This window comes from Pleurodeles waltl, chromosome 2_1, assembly GCF_031143425.1.
Source record: "Pleurodeles waltl isolate 20211129_DDA chromosome 2_1, aPleWal1.hap1.20221129, whole genome shotgun sequence".
Lineage (NCBI taxonomy): Eukaryota > Metazoa > Chordata > Amphibia > Caudata > Salamandridae > Pleurodeles > Pleurodeles waltl.
In genome coordinates, this window is record NC_090438.1 from 132,332,192 (window position 1) to 132,346,215 (window position 14,024).

Consider the following 14,024-nt stretch of genomic DNA (forward strand, 5'->3'; position numbering starts at 1 on the left):
GGGAGGAGGCACAAGGAGGGTGTAGCCACCTTCAAGGATAGTAGCCATTGGCTACTGCCCCCCAGACCTAAACACACCCCTAAATTTAGTATTTAGGGGCGACCCTGAACCCAGGAAATCAGATTCCTGCAACCTACAACAAGAAGAAGGACTGCTGACCTGAAAGCCCCGCAGAGACGACTGAGACAACAACTGACTTGGCCCCAGCCCTACCAGCCTGTCTCCAGACTCAAAGAACCTGCACAGCGACGCATCCGACAGGGACCAGTGACCTCTGAAGACTCAGAGGACTGCCCTGAACCCGAAGAACCAAGAAACTCCAGAGAACAGAGGCACTGTTCAAAAACTGCAACTTTAAAGCAACTGTCAAAGAACTCTCTCTTCCCGCCGGAAGCGTGAGACTTCACACTATGCACCCAACGCCCCCGGCTCGAGTTCAGGAGAACCAACACCGCAGAGAGGACTCCCAGGTGACGACGACGAGGTGGGCACCCTGAGTCGACCCCCCCTGCACACCCACAGCAATGCCTGCAGAGAGGATCGAGAGGCCCCCCCTGACCGCGACCGCCTGGTAACAAGGAACCCGACGCCTGGACCAAGCACTGCACCCACACCCCCCAGGACCAAGAGGAACCACCTACCAGTGCAGGAGTGACCAGCAGGAGGCCCTCATCCTAGCCCAGTCGGTGGCTGGCCCAAGAAGCCCCCCTGTGTCCTGCCTGCGTCACCTAAGTGAGCCCCGGGTACCTCCATTGCTTTAAATAGCAAACCCAATGCCTACTTTGCCTACAGCACCCGGCCGCCCCTGTGCCGCTGAGGGTGCCCCCCCCCAGTGATCTACAAAACCCCCCTGGTCTGCTCCCCGAGGACGCAGGTACTTACCTGTAAGCACACTAGGACCGGTGCCACCCCTGTTCTTCATAGGCACCTATGTGTTTTGGGCCCTATTTGACCTCTGCACCTGACCGGCCCTATGTTGCTGGTGCTGTGGCTTTGGGGTTGCCTTGAACCCCCAACGGTGGGCTGCCTATGCCCAGGAGACTGGCTGTGTAAGTGCTTTTCTTACCTGAGAAACTTAACCAAACTTACATCTCCCAGGAACTGTTGATTTTTGCAGTGTCCACTTTTAAAATAGCTTATTGCCATTTCAACCTAAACTGTGTGCACTACTGTTTTAAATCAAAGTTCTATACTTACCTGTGTGAAGTACCTTGCATTTTATGTACTTCCCTGAAATCTTGAATCTTGTGGTTCTAAAATAAATTAAGAAAATATAATAGTTCTATATAAAACCTATTGGCCTGGATTTAGTCTTTGAGTGTGTGTTCCTCGTTTATTGCTTAAGCGCGTACAACAAATACTTAACACTACCCGCTGCTAAGCCTACTGCTTGACCACACTACCACAAAATAGAGCATTAGTATTATCTAATTTTGCCACTATCAACCTCTAAGGGGAACCCTTGGACTCTATGCACACTATCTCTCACTTTGAGATAGTATATAGAGAGCCAGCTTCCTACAATGGGTATGTTTGGTATCAAACATTTCAGAATCATACCCCAATATTGATCCCAGTATTGTTGGCATGATACCATGCACTCTGAGGGTTCCTTAGACGATCCCCGTTCTGCTCCTACCAGTCTTCCAGGGTCTGCGGGCAGCACACACTGCTGGAGCCCCCCAAGACACGACTCTGCCCTCCTGCTGCTTGGCCAGCTCAAGCAGGGGACAGCAGAACAAAGGATTTCCTGTAGGACTGGGGTGCAAGCTCCTCTCCTTTGGAAATAGGTGTTACTGGGATGGGGAGAGGTAGCCTTCCCATGACACCGGACTGCTTTGAAGGGCACATTTGGTGCCCTCCTTGTATAATCCGGTTTGTACCAGTCCAGGGACCACTGGTCCCTGCTTGGTTGCAAAACACACAAAGGAAAGACACCTTAGGGTGGTGCGCAGAGCTCCTCCAGGTGCCCACTTGATTCTGCCATCTTGCAACCAAGATGGATAGAGGCCTCTGGGAGTATCTGACAGGGTAGGCCAGGTAGCTGATGACAGATGCCCCTCCTGATAGGTGGTCACTACAGAGAGTGAAACCAAACCCCTGTTTGGGTTATTCAGGGACTCCTTTGAGGGTGGGTCCTCAGATTCGTTGTACAAAACTCCACCAAGACCTCTCTGCAAAGACATCTACTGCTCCTGGCCTCCGGAACCGCTGTTGGGCAACACAAGAACCGAATAAGAATGCAACGCCTGAGAAGACTTCTTGCAACATTGTTTCCGCGGCTCCTGTCAGCATTCTGCAACATTTCCATGGCTGTGCGTCCTCTGGGGTTGGCAAAACTTCAGCTGCACCAGGAAGCAAGAAGGAATCTCCCTTAGAGTGAAGGAGTCACTCCCCTGCATCTACAGGCACCTAATCCAACGATGTCCGGCTGGTGAGATCTTCTGTCCTACAGATCTGCAAGGATTCTCAAAAACAGGTGGTGGTGTCCTCTGTGTCTACTGTCCAACGTGGGAGACCTTGCCTCTGCCACTGGGACAAAATCCCTGTGCACCGTGACTGTTGCACCAACCAAGGCTTGTTGACTCCTGCTTGCAGGAATCTTCAGGCTACAAGTAGCCCCAGCCCTCAGCACTCTACCCCTCTAAGGACAGTCGCCTCTCTGTTGCTCCAGCGACCTGTGACTCCTCTTTAGGTGTGATGACTGGGCATCAAGCGACTCACTGTGCCTGCTGCCAGTGGGTTGCTTGTGGGAGCTTCGACTCCTTCTGCTGGCTCTCCTGTATCCTGAGGGTCAGCCCGGACTCCCCTCCACGGGTAGAGGTCCCCAGGACCTTGCTCGTCCTTCACAGCTCTGCAAAACTTCCAACAGCTTCATTTGAATTGGTCTGTGCTTGTTGGTGGTTCTCCTGCCCACTGACCCGTCTGCAATCCAGCAACCGTCGAGGGACAGCTCGTAGGTGACTTCAGGGACTCCTATGCAGCTGGACTTCATCAACCACCATTGATCAGGATCTTCAGATACAGAAGGGTGGGCACTGGCTCCTGCCTCACAGGGACACTCCTTCGTGGATTGGACACCGCCCTTCGGTTCCACCGGACCGGTCCTGCTTTTGCATTCTCCAACCACGAAGTCCCCATGTAAGCCTACGGGAAAACTAGGTGACTTAAATCTCTGCACCCAGCCACTGGGGATCTTCTAGGTACTTATGTTTTGGGGTTCCACTCTCCCCCAGGGCACACACACACTGGTGGGGGACACCTGTTTGCATTCCATTTTGTTAGTATGTGGTTTGGCCCCCCTACAGAACCCTTGCTAATGTATGCTTTTCCTAACGTACTTACCTGTGTATCTCTTGTGTGTTCATACCTCCAAAGGGAGGTATATCAATTGTAGTCTTGTTTGGTGTGCCTATAATAAAGTACCTTTATTTTTGCAACACTGTGTGGCTCCTTTCAAGTGTAATAAGTTGCTGTGTGACTACTGTGGTATTGCAAGTGCTTCACATGCCTTCTAGATAAGTCTTGGCTGCTCAACACAGCTACCCTAGAGAGCCCTGGCTGTCTAAACACTAAAACTCACTAAAACAGGATTGCTTGTACCCAGTATAAACTTTAACACCATAGGTGTCACATACAAACTGGGCCAGGTTCCTACAGCGCCGCAGGCGGCAACGGAAGCGCCCGCATCGGTCGCACCTCCCCTGAGCTTCCCCGAAGCCAGGCTGGATCCAGGATCAGATACATGGGTGCCCCTCAGTGCCGAGGCTGAAGCTGCTGGCCCGAACCCGAAGGGGCCCTATTGACTCCACCGGGCCCAAAGGCGCTCCAGCAGAGTCGGGCTACCCATAAATGAGGCACATAGCCTCAAAGAATTCACAAAGTTGGGCAGGGGTCGCTCCAGCTCCCGGAAACTCAGGGAGGCACAGAGTTGGCATAGGAGCAGGTTCCTCTTAATGAGGCCTTGAGAGGTGATGCTCCCTCATCACGTTGGCCGACGAACGAGGAGAAGTCAAACAGCACTTTGAATTCTTGCTCTTCTTCTTGTGCCTTGACTTACTTCATCATCCAATAAAGATTGAGGACTCAGCGACCACTCCTGGGACCTTTCTCTCCAAGTGCAAACACCCACTAAGGCAAGAATGTTAATAATTGTGATGGGAACAGTTCACTGCAATTATTATTGTCATATGTTTGGTTAATTTTCTATTATGCTGTGGTAAGATAATGGAAAGGATTGAGGATATTGTTGTTCAAACAATGCGTGTATGCATGAAAACAATCTTAAAAAATGTTTGCCATAGTTACCTCATTAAGGGAAGCACAAAAATGGTGTGCTTCACTTATGTAATTTGCGGGAGGTATATGTATCCATGATCAGCAGGCTGACTGTTGAACCATGATCAAGGTTAGAGCCAAAATGCGTTGGGGCAGCAGCTGCTTGTTTCAATAAACAAGTTTTGCCGCTAGCTTGAGCAGCATGAGTTTCTTCCCAAGTAATGCTGGATGGATTGAGTAGTGTGGATGTATATGGGCAATCCTTGCTTGTGGCACTGTCATGAATGATACAGGATGAAACAGGAGAACGTGAAGTGTTTGGATGTATAATTTTGTATCTATGTATGTGGTACATTTATAGTGCATACCTAGCCAAAAGGCAGTGAAGCACTGTACAGAGTGAAAGATGAACGAAGTCATTGAGAGATAGAAGAGGTAGATTGGTTCGTGGATCATTAATGCATTGTAAGAAAATTAGTTACTTACCTTTAACTGTAGTTCTCCAGTATTGGAATCTTTCATAGATGCACATGCTTGAATCATTCCCTGTCGTCGGGATAGGAGCCCCCGGTAGAATTACACAAGTAGTGTTGAAATATATTAATACAAGGGCCCTAGGCCTCTTCAATTTAATAGTCCATCATAGTCACTTTAAGAAAAAGGACCAAACTTGAGCATCCACCAATCAGATGACACCACCCTCTAGAATCCTCCTGAGAGAAGCTCCAGCACCTCAGATTTTCCAAGCACAAGTGCATTAAGGATAGGAAAAAAAGAGAGAGAGAGAGAGAGAGAGAGAGAGAGAGAGAGAGAGAGAGAGAGAGAGAGAGAGAGAGAGAGAGAGAGAGAGAGAGAGAGAGAGAGAGAGAGAGAAAGAAAGAGAGAGAGAGATGAAAGTGAGCTTCTCCGAGGAGGCAGGTGGGTCGCATGTGAATCTATGAAAGATTCCAATACTGGAGAACTACAGTTACAGGTAAGTAACTCATTTTCTTACTCCAGTATTGGAACTTCCATAGATTCACATGCTTGAATCAGAGTAGCGAGCACTACTTATGCACACTGGAACATTGTAGCCATGAATGTCACAAAACACCTACGTATATAATACATATATATATATATATATATATATATATATATATATATATATATATATATATATATATATATATATATATATATATAAGCAATACTTCAAACAAAATATCGTCTGTTAACTCCATCCTTACTTCTCTCCCTTTTTTTTTTAAACATGAAAAGCATTGGATCCGTATCCGAAAGTAACAGACAAACAATGTGCATACCTGATCTAGGATGGAGGGATGAAAGAGATAGCTCACCTTCACCTGAAGAGGTTCCTGAGGACTGCCTGACCCACTGGTACCTCTCCCTGAGATAGTGCTTCCAAGCAGTAATGTCTTGTAAATGTATGGCAGCTTTTCCATGTCGCTGCTCTGCAAATGTCTGGCAGGGGAACCCCAGCAAACAGCGCTGCTGAGGAAGAAACTGCCCGCGTAGAGTGAGCACGGACCGATAAATGCAGTGGTTTGCCCGCTGCTTGATGGCAGAATCGAATGGCTGAGGAAATCCATCTGGCTATACTCTGCTTGGAGAGCGGTTGACCTCGTGTGGGTGCACTGTAAGCTACGAACAATTGATTGAAGCGGCGAAAGGACTTAGTTCTGTCCAGGTAGAAATTAACACATCTCTTAGTGTCTAAGGAGTGTAATGCTCTTTCGGCAGGAGTAGATGGATGTGGAAAAAAGGTTTTAAAAACTAAGGGCTCGTTCATGTGGAAATCCGAAGGGACCTTCGGGATGAAATGCGGGTTCGTGCGTAGCAGTAGTTTGTACTGTTTGATCTGCACGAATGCCTCCTGTATGGAGAGGGCTTGTATCTCACTGACCCGTCTGGCTGATGTGAGAGCCACCAGTAAAGCAACCTTCCAAGAAAGGAATTTCAGAGAAGCACAATGGATCGGTTCAAACGGATGCTTCATTAACTGTGCTAGAACAATATTCAGGTTCCACGAGGGAGGAGGAGGTCTGAATGGAGGAAAGACCCTGAAAAGTCCTTTCAAAAACAGTTTGATTAATCTAGAGGAATACAGCGAAGGTGAAGAGTCTGAACGCCTGTATGATGCTATTGCCGCCAGATGCACCTTTATGGAGGAATGCGTCAGGCCTGCTTGCGCTAAATGCAATAAATAAGGCAATAATTCTTCCGGTGGTGAGGACAGTGGATCAATATGCCGCTGATGACACCAGAAACAATCTTTTCCATTTGCAAGAATAAGCCTTATTAGTGCTATCTGCTCTATCTCTGGATAAAATGTTCCTAAATTCCTGTGGGATATTCAGATGTGCAAACTCCCTGTGCCCAGGAGCCATGCTGACAATCGCATCGACTGAGGATCCGGGTGCGATATTTGCCCTTTGTTCATTGTTAGTAAGTGCAGAGACGGTTTCATCAGAATGTGAGGCTTCATTGATAGAAGAAGCAGCTCTGCAAACCAGTGTTGGCGAGGCCAGTACAGAGCTATCAATATCAGGGTTTACGGCTCTGCCTTCATCTTCGTGAGGACTCTTGGGATCAATGGAATTGGAGGAAAGGCGTAAGCAAAGATGCCTGACCAAGCTATGAAAAACACAATCCCCCAAGATCCCTTTTGGAGATGCCAGCTTGCGAAGTACTTGCATTTGGTGTTCCACTTGCTGGCTAACAGGTCGATTTTGGGCGTTCCCCACTGGGAAAAGATGTAATCCACTGTGGACTGGTCCAGCTCCTATTCGTGGCAGCTCGATCTTTGTCTGCTGAGCGAGTCCGCTATCTTGTTCTCTATCCTCGCCAGATGCACCGCTGTGAGTCTGATGCCTTGCTGCGAGGCCAAATTCAAAATTTTTTGGGCTTCCCTGGAAAGGGTGAGAGATCTCTTGCGTCCTTTTTTGTTGAGGTAATGCATCGTAGTGGTGTTGTCTGTTCTTATTACTACGTCTGATCCAGCTTTCTTCGGAAGAAAAGCCTGCAAAGCGAGAAACTGCTCTGAACTCTCGCAGATTGATGTGCATCGCCCTCAACTCTAGTGGCCACTTGCCACTTACTTGAAGATCTTGCAAAACGGTTCGCCAGCCCTCCAAAGAGGCGTCTGTAGTGATCGTCCAGCTTCGTGGACTATGTAGAAAGGAAAGGCCGACAAACAGATGATGCTTTTGAGACCACCATGTCAGAGCTTTGACTATTGCTGGGGTTATGCTTATCCGATCTTCGAAGCTTCCCGAAATCTGGAGTCATTGAAGGTTGAGTTGCTCCTGTAGCGGTTGCATTTTTAGTCTGCAGCGAGGAACCAGAGGTATGCATGATGACATCATGCCAAACAAGGATTTGAAAAGGCGAACTGAAATGGAGTTTCTTCCCTGTATTTACTTTGCTAGAACCAGTAACTTCTGTTGTCTCTACTGTGGGACACGCCATGGTGGATTGTGTGTCCAGGTTTGCCCCTAAAAAGGTGATACTGCGTGATGGTAGAGGTTTGGACTTCTCCCAGTTGATGGTGAGGCCTAAACTGTTGAGTAAGGAAACGCACCTTCTTGTTAATCTGCGTGCTCCTGCTTAGGTGTTTGCTTTTATCAGCCAATCGTCGAGTTATGGGAATATCTGTTGTTTTCTCCTCCTGAGGAAAGCTGCGATTGGCAGTAGGCATTTGGTAAATATCCTGGGAACTGACTTTAGGCCAAAAGGGAGACACGAAATTGAAAATGGCTTCCGGCTACCATGAATCTCAGGTACTCTCTGTGGGTTGGGTGGATGGGAATGTGGAAATATGCTTCTTTTAGGTCCAGTGTAGACATGAAATCTCCCTGGTTCGGTCGCAGGAGAACATCCTGTAGGCTTATCATGCGGAACACCAGCTTTTTTAAGTAGACGTTTAATTCTCTTAGGTCGAGGATCGGCCTCCAGTCCTTCCACTTCTTGCGAATGAGAAAGAACCTGGAATAAAAACCCCTTCCTCGCTGTGACAGAGGTACTTTCTCTATAGCTCCTTTGAGGAGCATCCTGTTGATCTCCCTCTTGAGCTGTTCTGGATACCTTGATGGAGTCCCGATTGGAGGGAGGTAGTTGGATAAACTCCAGAGTGTGGCCCTGTTTCACTAATTGGAGGACCCACTTGTCTGATGTGATGACTTGCCATTGCTTGAGAAACAGGGATATCTTTCCGCCTAAAACAAGAGGAGGAAGGTTGGATGTAGCCGGAGCCTTGGATGTATCTGGTTCTATGAGCCGAGTCCTTAGCAGGGCGAGTTGAGCGTCCCCTAGTGCCAGATCCACCATAAGCTGCTTGTGGTGGTTGTCTTTGTGGGTGGTATTGATGGAAGTGCTGAGAGGAGGAAGGATAGGTTGAGTATCTATATTGCTGATAGCCTCCTCTATATGAAGGCAGTCCACGTCCTCTAGCACGATAGGAAGGCTTCTGAACCTGGAGAGTCCCTAACGATCTTGCTGTATCTGTGTCAGATTTGATAGATTGTAAGGCCTCATCAATATGTTTGCCAAATAATGCTTGGCCATCGAAAGGTAGGTCTAAAATCTTATTCTGTACCTCAGGCCCGAATTATGTAGCCTTTAGCCGCCTTGTCTCCTAAGTACAGCCGCACCTGCGAGCTGGCGAAATGCAGTTGTGGCTATGTCCATTGCACAGTCTATAAGCTCAGCTGACGTGAGCTGACCTTCCTGCAACGTCTTCCTTGTCTCTGATCTTCTATCCTTCGGCAACTGGTCAATATGCGGGGTGACGTCTGCCCATAGCTGTCTGTCATACCTGGCTAACACCGCTAGGGAGTTAGCAGCTCTTATCACTAGGCTAGCCATCAACGAGAACCTCTTTTCAATATTGTCTAGCTATCTACCCTCTTTGTCTGGAGGTGCACAAATCGGAGCAGACGGATTCTTGGACTTCCTCTGTGCGGCCTGGGCCACAACCGAGTCCGGATAAGGATGACCAATTAGACATGCTGGGGCATCCTCTGGTGCCTTGTATTTTTCATTTAGTAGGGGTAGTACTGCTATGACAGTAGCGGGGTTGTGCATTACTTTTAACCCTTCTTCCCATAAGTAGCTGACCAGTGGAATAGTGCACACAGATTTCTGAAACGGCTCTTTAAAATCATATAGGGAGCAATGTGTTTGCTTGGACGGCATTGGCAAAGCGAAACGTTTAGCTGCTCTCTCCAGAAGATTATGAAATCCCTTGATGTCGTCTGGAGGGGAACCCACCTTTGACTGGGAAGGAGAAGGAGGAGCAGGAATAATGTATTCAACCCACTCCGAATGAATGTCAAGGAGCTCCCCTTCTTCCTGATCACCTTCCGACATGTCAGTGTCCTGAGGTAAAGTCATATCCGGCGTGGCCACATTTGTTAGTGGCAATGAGGTCGGTCTCTGATGTGGAGTGGTAACCCCGGAGGACGGGCGGCGGAGGAGGTTGCTCCCCTTGAGGAGGAAAACGCCTACTGTAATCAGCCAGCATTGCTCGGAGGTCAGATAGCAACGAGGTTGGAATGTACGCCCCTTCCTGATATTGTTGATCTCCTCCATAGTACTGAGGGTCATAAGTTTCATCAAATTTGTCTTCGTCCTGATATTTGACGTTCAATTGAGAGAGGCTATGTGCTGTTCCAAATGGACCCTCATCGTCGGACTCTTCATCCCCCTCTAACAACTGAACTGGCATGAGAGGGGTCACCTTACTAGGTGAGGTCTGCTTTGGGGTAAGTCTTTCTTGTTTTTTATGTTGTTTTTCCCTCGTTGACGGTATTGTTGACGGCGCAGATATAGTCTTCGTCGACGGTGGAGTCGTCGATGACTAACGCATGGAGATCTTGATCATCGACAGCCTTACCGAGGAGTCTACCGTCAACAATGGTAAAGCAGATACCGTTGTTACCGCCGTCGACGATGATGAGATGTTATCGTCACAACTGTCGTCGACGGTGGAACAGTGGAAGTCGTCGTCGACGGTGGAAAAACACTGACGGTCTCGTCGACGATGAGTCCGTCGTCGAGGGTACGTTCTTAGCTGCAGAAGTAGATAAGGGCCTTTTGAAAGGCACAGATGGTGGTACAGAGGATGACTTCTTATGCCTTTCAGAACTGCTGGCATGACCTCTCTCCCCTTTCCTGGAAGATTTATGAAATTAAGTAGAGGGGCTGCAGCACTTCTATGACCCTGAGGCAGTCTTTTTGTGGGCTTTTCTTGATTGTTGGGAAGGAGATCTTGTGTCTGATCTCGCCCTTTTGATGACTTTCTGGATGTTGAAGAGTCATCACTATCAGAGTCAGAGACTGGATTATCTCCGTACTTAAATTTCTGCAGCCAAATCAATAATCTGCCTTCTCTATCCTTAAGACTTACAGGAAAAAGTATGACAAACCCTACAGTCCTTGGCTGAGTGGTCTGGATAGAGGCAGTATAAACAATCCTGATGAGGGTCTTCAGAATGTAGTCTTTTCTTACGACACGTTTTGGAATTTCTGAATAAACCCTTCTTCTCCTTGTCAGACATGTTATAGGTGTTAACCCCAGTCAGTCAAAACAAGTTTTAGCAGAGAAACAATTGCTTTAAGCTAATCCAAAGGTGTGAAGAAACAGCAGAGCTCTGAGGAGACTCCCTAGCACGACGTGCAGTAGAAAATCTGAGGTGCTGGAGCTTCTCTCAGGAGGATTCTAGAGGGTGGTGTTGTCTGAGTGGTGGATGCTCAAGTTTGGTCCTTTTTCTTAAAATTACTATGAAAGACTATTAAACTGAAGAGGCCTAGGGCCCTTGTATTAATATATTTCAACACTACTTGTGTAATTGTAACGGGGGCTCCCATCTCGATGACGGGGAATGATTCAAGCATGTGAATCTATGAAAGTTCCAATACTGGAGTAATGTAATGTTCTTTTTTCACACTAGTGGTCTGCAGTCTGTTGGTTTTCTGCCTATGTGTGTGCTAAGACCCACAAGAGATGGTGAGCTTGTCTACAAAATAATAAGTGATGATGGTTGTGCTGGCTTTGTGAATGATGCAGCTGGGTTTGAAGATGGTGCGGGCAGGTGAGGAGAGCCAATGGAGTTCTATCAGAATGGCTTTGTGTGATCACATTCCTTAAGGCCTTGAATAAGAGAAACTGCGGCGTGCAGGATGCCCTTAAGGGGTGTCAGTGAGGAGTGGGGGAGGCCACGGAGCAGGTAATTTCCACCTGTGGCATCACTAAATGTGATTCATAAGGAGGGCACCTATGAAGTTGGAGGGGCCACCTATAACATGCAAATATTAAGAGTGCAAACTCACAGTGTGCTTGAGTATAGACAGTTTTCTCATTTGATTAATGTATCCATTCTCCCTTTAACTGGTGTTGTTTCTTTATTACTGTCTACACACCTTGTATTTTACGTCATTCCTATTTCAATTCTTTTCCCACCTTAAATTGTTTTCATTATTACGACATATCCAGTTTTGTTAAATCTTATGTTTTCTGTTTCTTTGCCTCTAGCCCTGCCTCCTCATGTAGGCCTAGCTAAACATCTTGAGGAATGAGGCTCAAAGAGGAGCCCGGATGAATGCAGCTGAGTCATGGACCCAAGATTACCCTATCCTGGTGACGCTAGTGGTTGACACTATCCAGGTGAGAGAGTACAATGGTTTGAACAGCAGTTTTAAAGCTGATTACTTAAAGAGTTTCATATTATTTAGAAAAGAGAGCCTGTGGCAGGCCACCTTTATTTTTCTGGCAATATGTTTATGGAGGGTGAGGTTGGTGCTCCTTGTGACTTGGTGTCGGGTGAAAGTGACTGTTTGAAGCTGTCAAAGTTTATGTCATTGAGCCAGGTTTGTACTGCTGCTTATTTGTTGGCAAAAACAGGAAGTGGACCTTAGCTGGGTTGAGCTTTTGGTAGGCGCCGAACATCCAGGTCTGGATGATGCGTGTACATTTTTTGAGGCATTGGGTGTTTAAAGCAGAGGATACCTTCAAGAAAATGGTGTATAATTGACATTCTGGTGAATCATGACGCTGTTATCCAAGGGGAGCCCTAAGTGGCACCATTTAGGAGTTGAAGATGACAGGGCACAGTATAGAACCTTGGGGAACTGCTCAGGTGACTGAAATCTTCTGGGCCCTGGGGGTACACTTGTGTTTGTTTGAAAGGGAGGAGTAACAGTGAAGGACAATGGCGTAAAATCACATTCAGGAATCAAGGATGCAAATGAAGGTGGGATAGCTGACTGTCTAATGAAGCTGCGTGGTGTGGCAATAGCAGGAGGCATGAGTCTTTTTTATCTGTGGTCAGGGGCGCATCATTTACAGTATGCAAGGTGGCAGTCTTCATGCCAAGCGTGATCAGAAGCAAGACTTGCTCAACAAACTGCCTTCTCAATGATCTTGCTAATACATGGTAGGTGAGTAGTGATGGGCTGGAAATTGTGGAAGTCATCAGGATAAAGTGCAAGTTTTTCTTTTTTTTTTAAATGGGAGGTGCTTGCCTCTCTTGAGAGCTTCTGGGAAGAAGACTTTAGCAAAGGAGACATTGACAAACCTGACAAGGGGTGAGTCAGAGTGCTCAGAGAAAGGTTTAATGAAAGATGAGGTTTAGACATCATCTTCATAAGACGTCTTACCATACCTTTGAAGAAAAGTAGTTGCTGTAGCCTCTTGTAAAAAGTACTAAATTCATGTTGTTTCTAATGACTTCAGAGGGTGGCAACAAGTGCATAAAAAGAGTAATGAGCTTCCTTTTGAATGTGAAATCAGGTGATGGACATAGCCTGATGTTCCATGAAGGGTAAGAGAAGAACACAGGGATACAGTGTGGAACTGTTCGAGATCAATGGGTGGAGTAATTATAGACAAGTGAGGGTCACCTGGATGAGAAGGAGGTTTGGTTGCCTCAAGTTAGTGGTCCTGAATGTTCCCCACCTGCAGTCATACTGCAGAGTAACTGATTTGCTCCTGAGATGGGACAGCCATTAAGGTATGTTAGAACCATAATTATCTTGGCTTATCCTACAGACTAAGGGCCCTGGAGGAGTCTGCAATCAAAGTAATAATACATATTTGATAACATTAAAACATTTCAGAATTGCATGAAAGACAAGGCTTTTGCTGGAGAAACTCAAACCTCATGATTAATATCTTCAGTGGGTGCCCAGGTATTTCCTGTCTTTATTCCTCCCCTCTTTTGCTTATAGCCTTGGCTGAAGCCCGTATTTTGTTTGGACAACTAGTACAATATTTTTGATTTGATTTGTATGGTTTACTTATGACAAATTTCATAAAATGAGGATGCACAGCTATAGCACCCTGAACTACAGAAAAACAAATGTCAAAATATATGGAAGAAGGTAGATGGGAAAAATTGTGGTTTGCACAGAGAAGTTTCTATACTATTATAGTGTAGTGGTCAACCTTGGGAATTACCACAGACTGTATGAATCCAGATGACAGTATGGGAGAAATGTTGAATTCCAGTCATGGCACAAGAGACTGAAGAGAGTTAGGAAGGCCTCAGCATATGCAGCTTTGGTACAGGTTCCGGTACTGTCCTTAAGGTGCCACTCACTGGTTAAAATGCAGGCAGTAGATTATAAAAGATGCTGACCACATCTTATTTTTCTTTGTTATTTCTTTTTTGACAAATGTGGTTCTTATCTAAAGATAAAAAGAGTGTTGTGGCACAATAGTGTTCAATTGATAGGTATTGTATAGG

The 14,024-nt window shown here is 46.7% G+C and overlaps 1 protein-coding gene across 8 annotated transcripts in view; it reads right to left on the reverse strand.

Annotated features, from left to right (window-relative positions):
• The window catches only part of LOC138262033 (phosphatidylinositol-binding clathrin assembly protein-like), a 464,917-nt gene that overhangs the window by 57,042 nt on the left and 393,851 nt on the right, over positions 1-14,024 (reverse strand). The window lies entirely within an intron of this gene.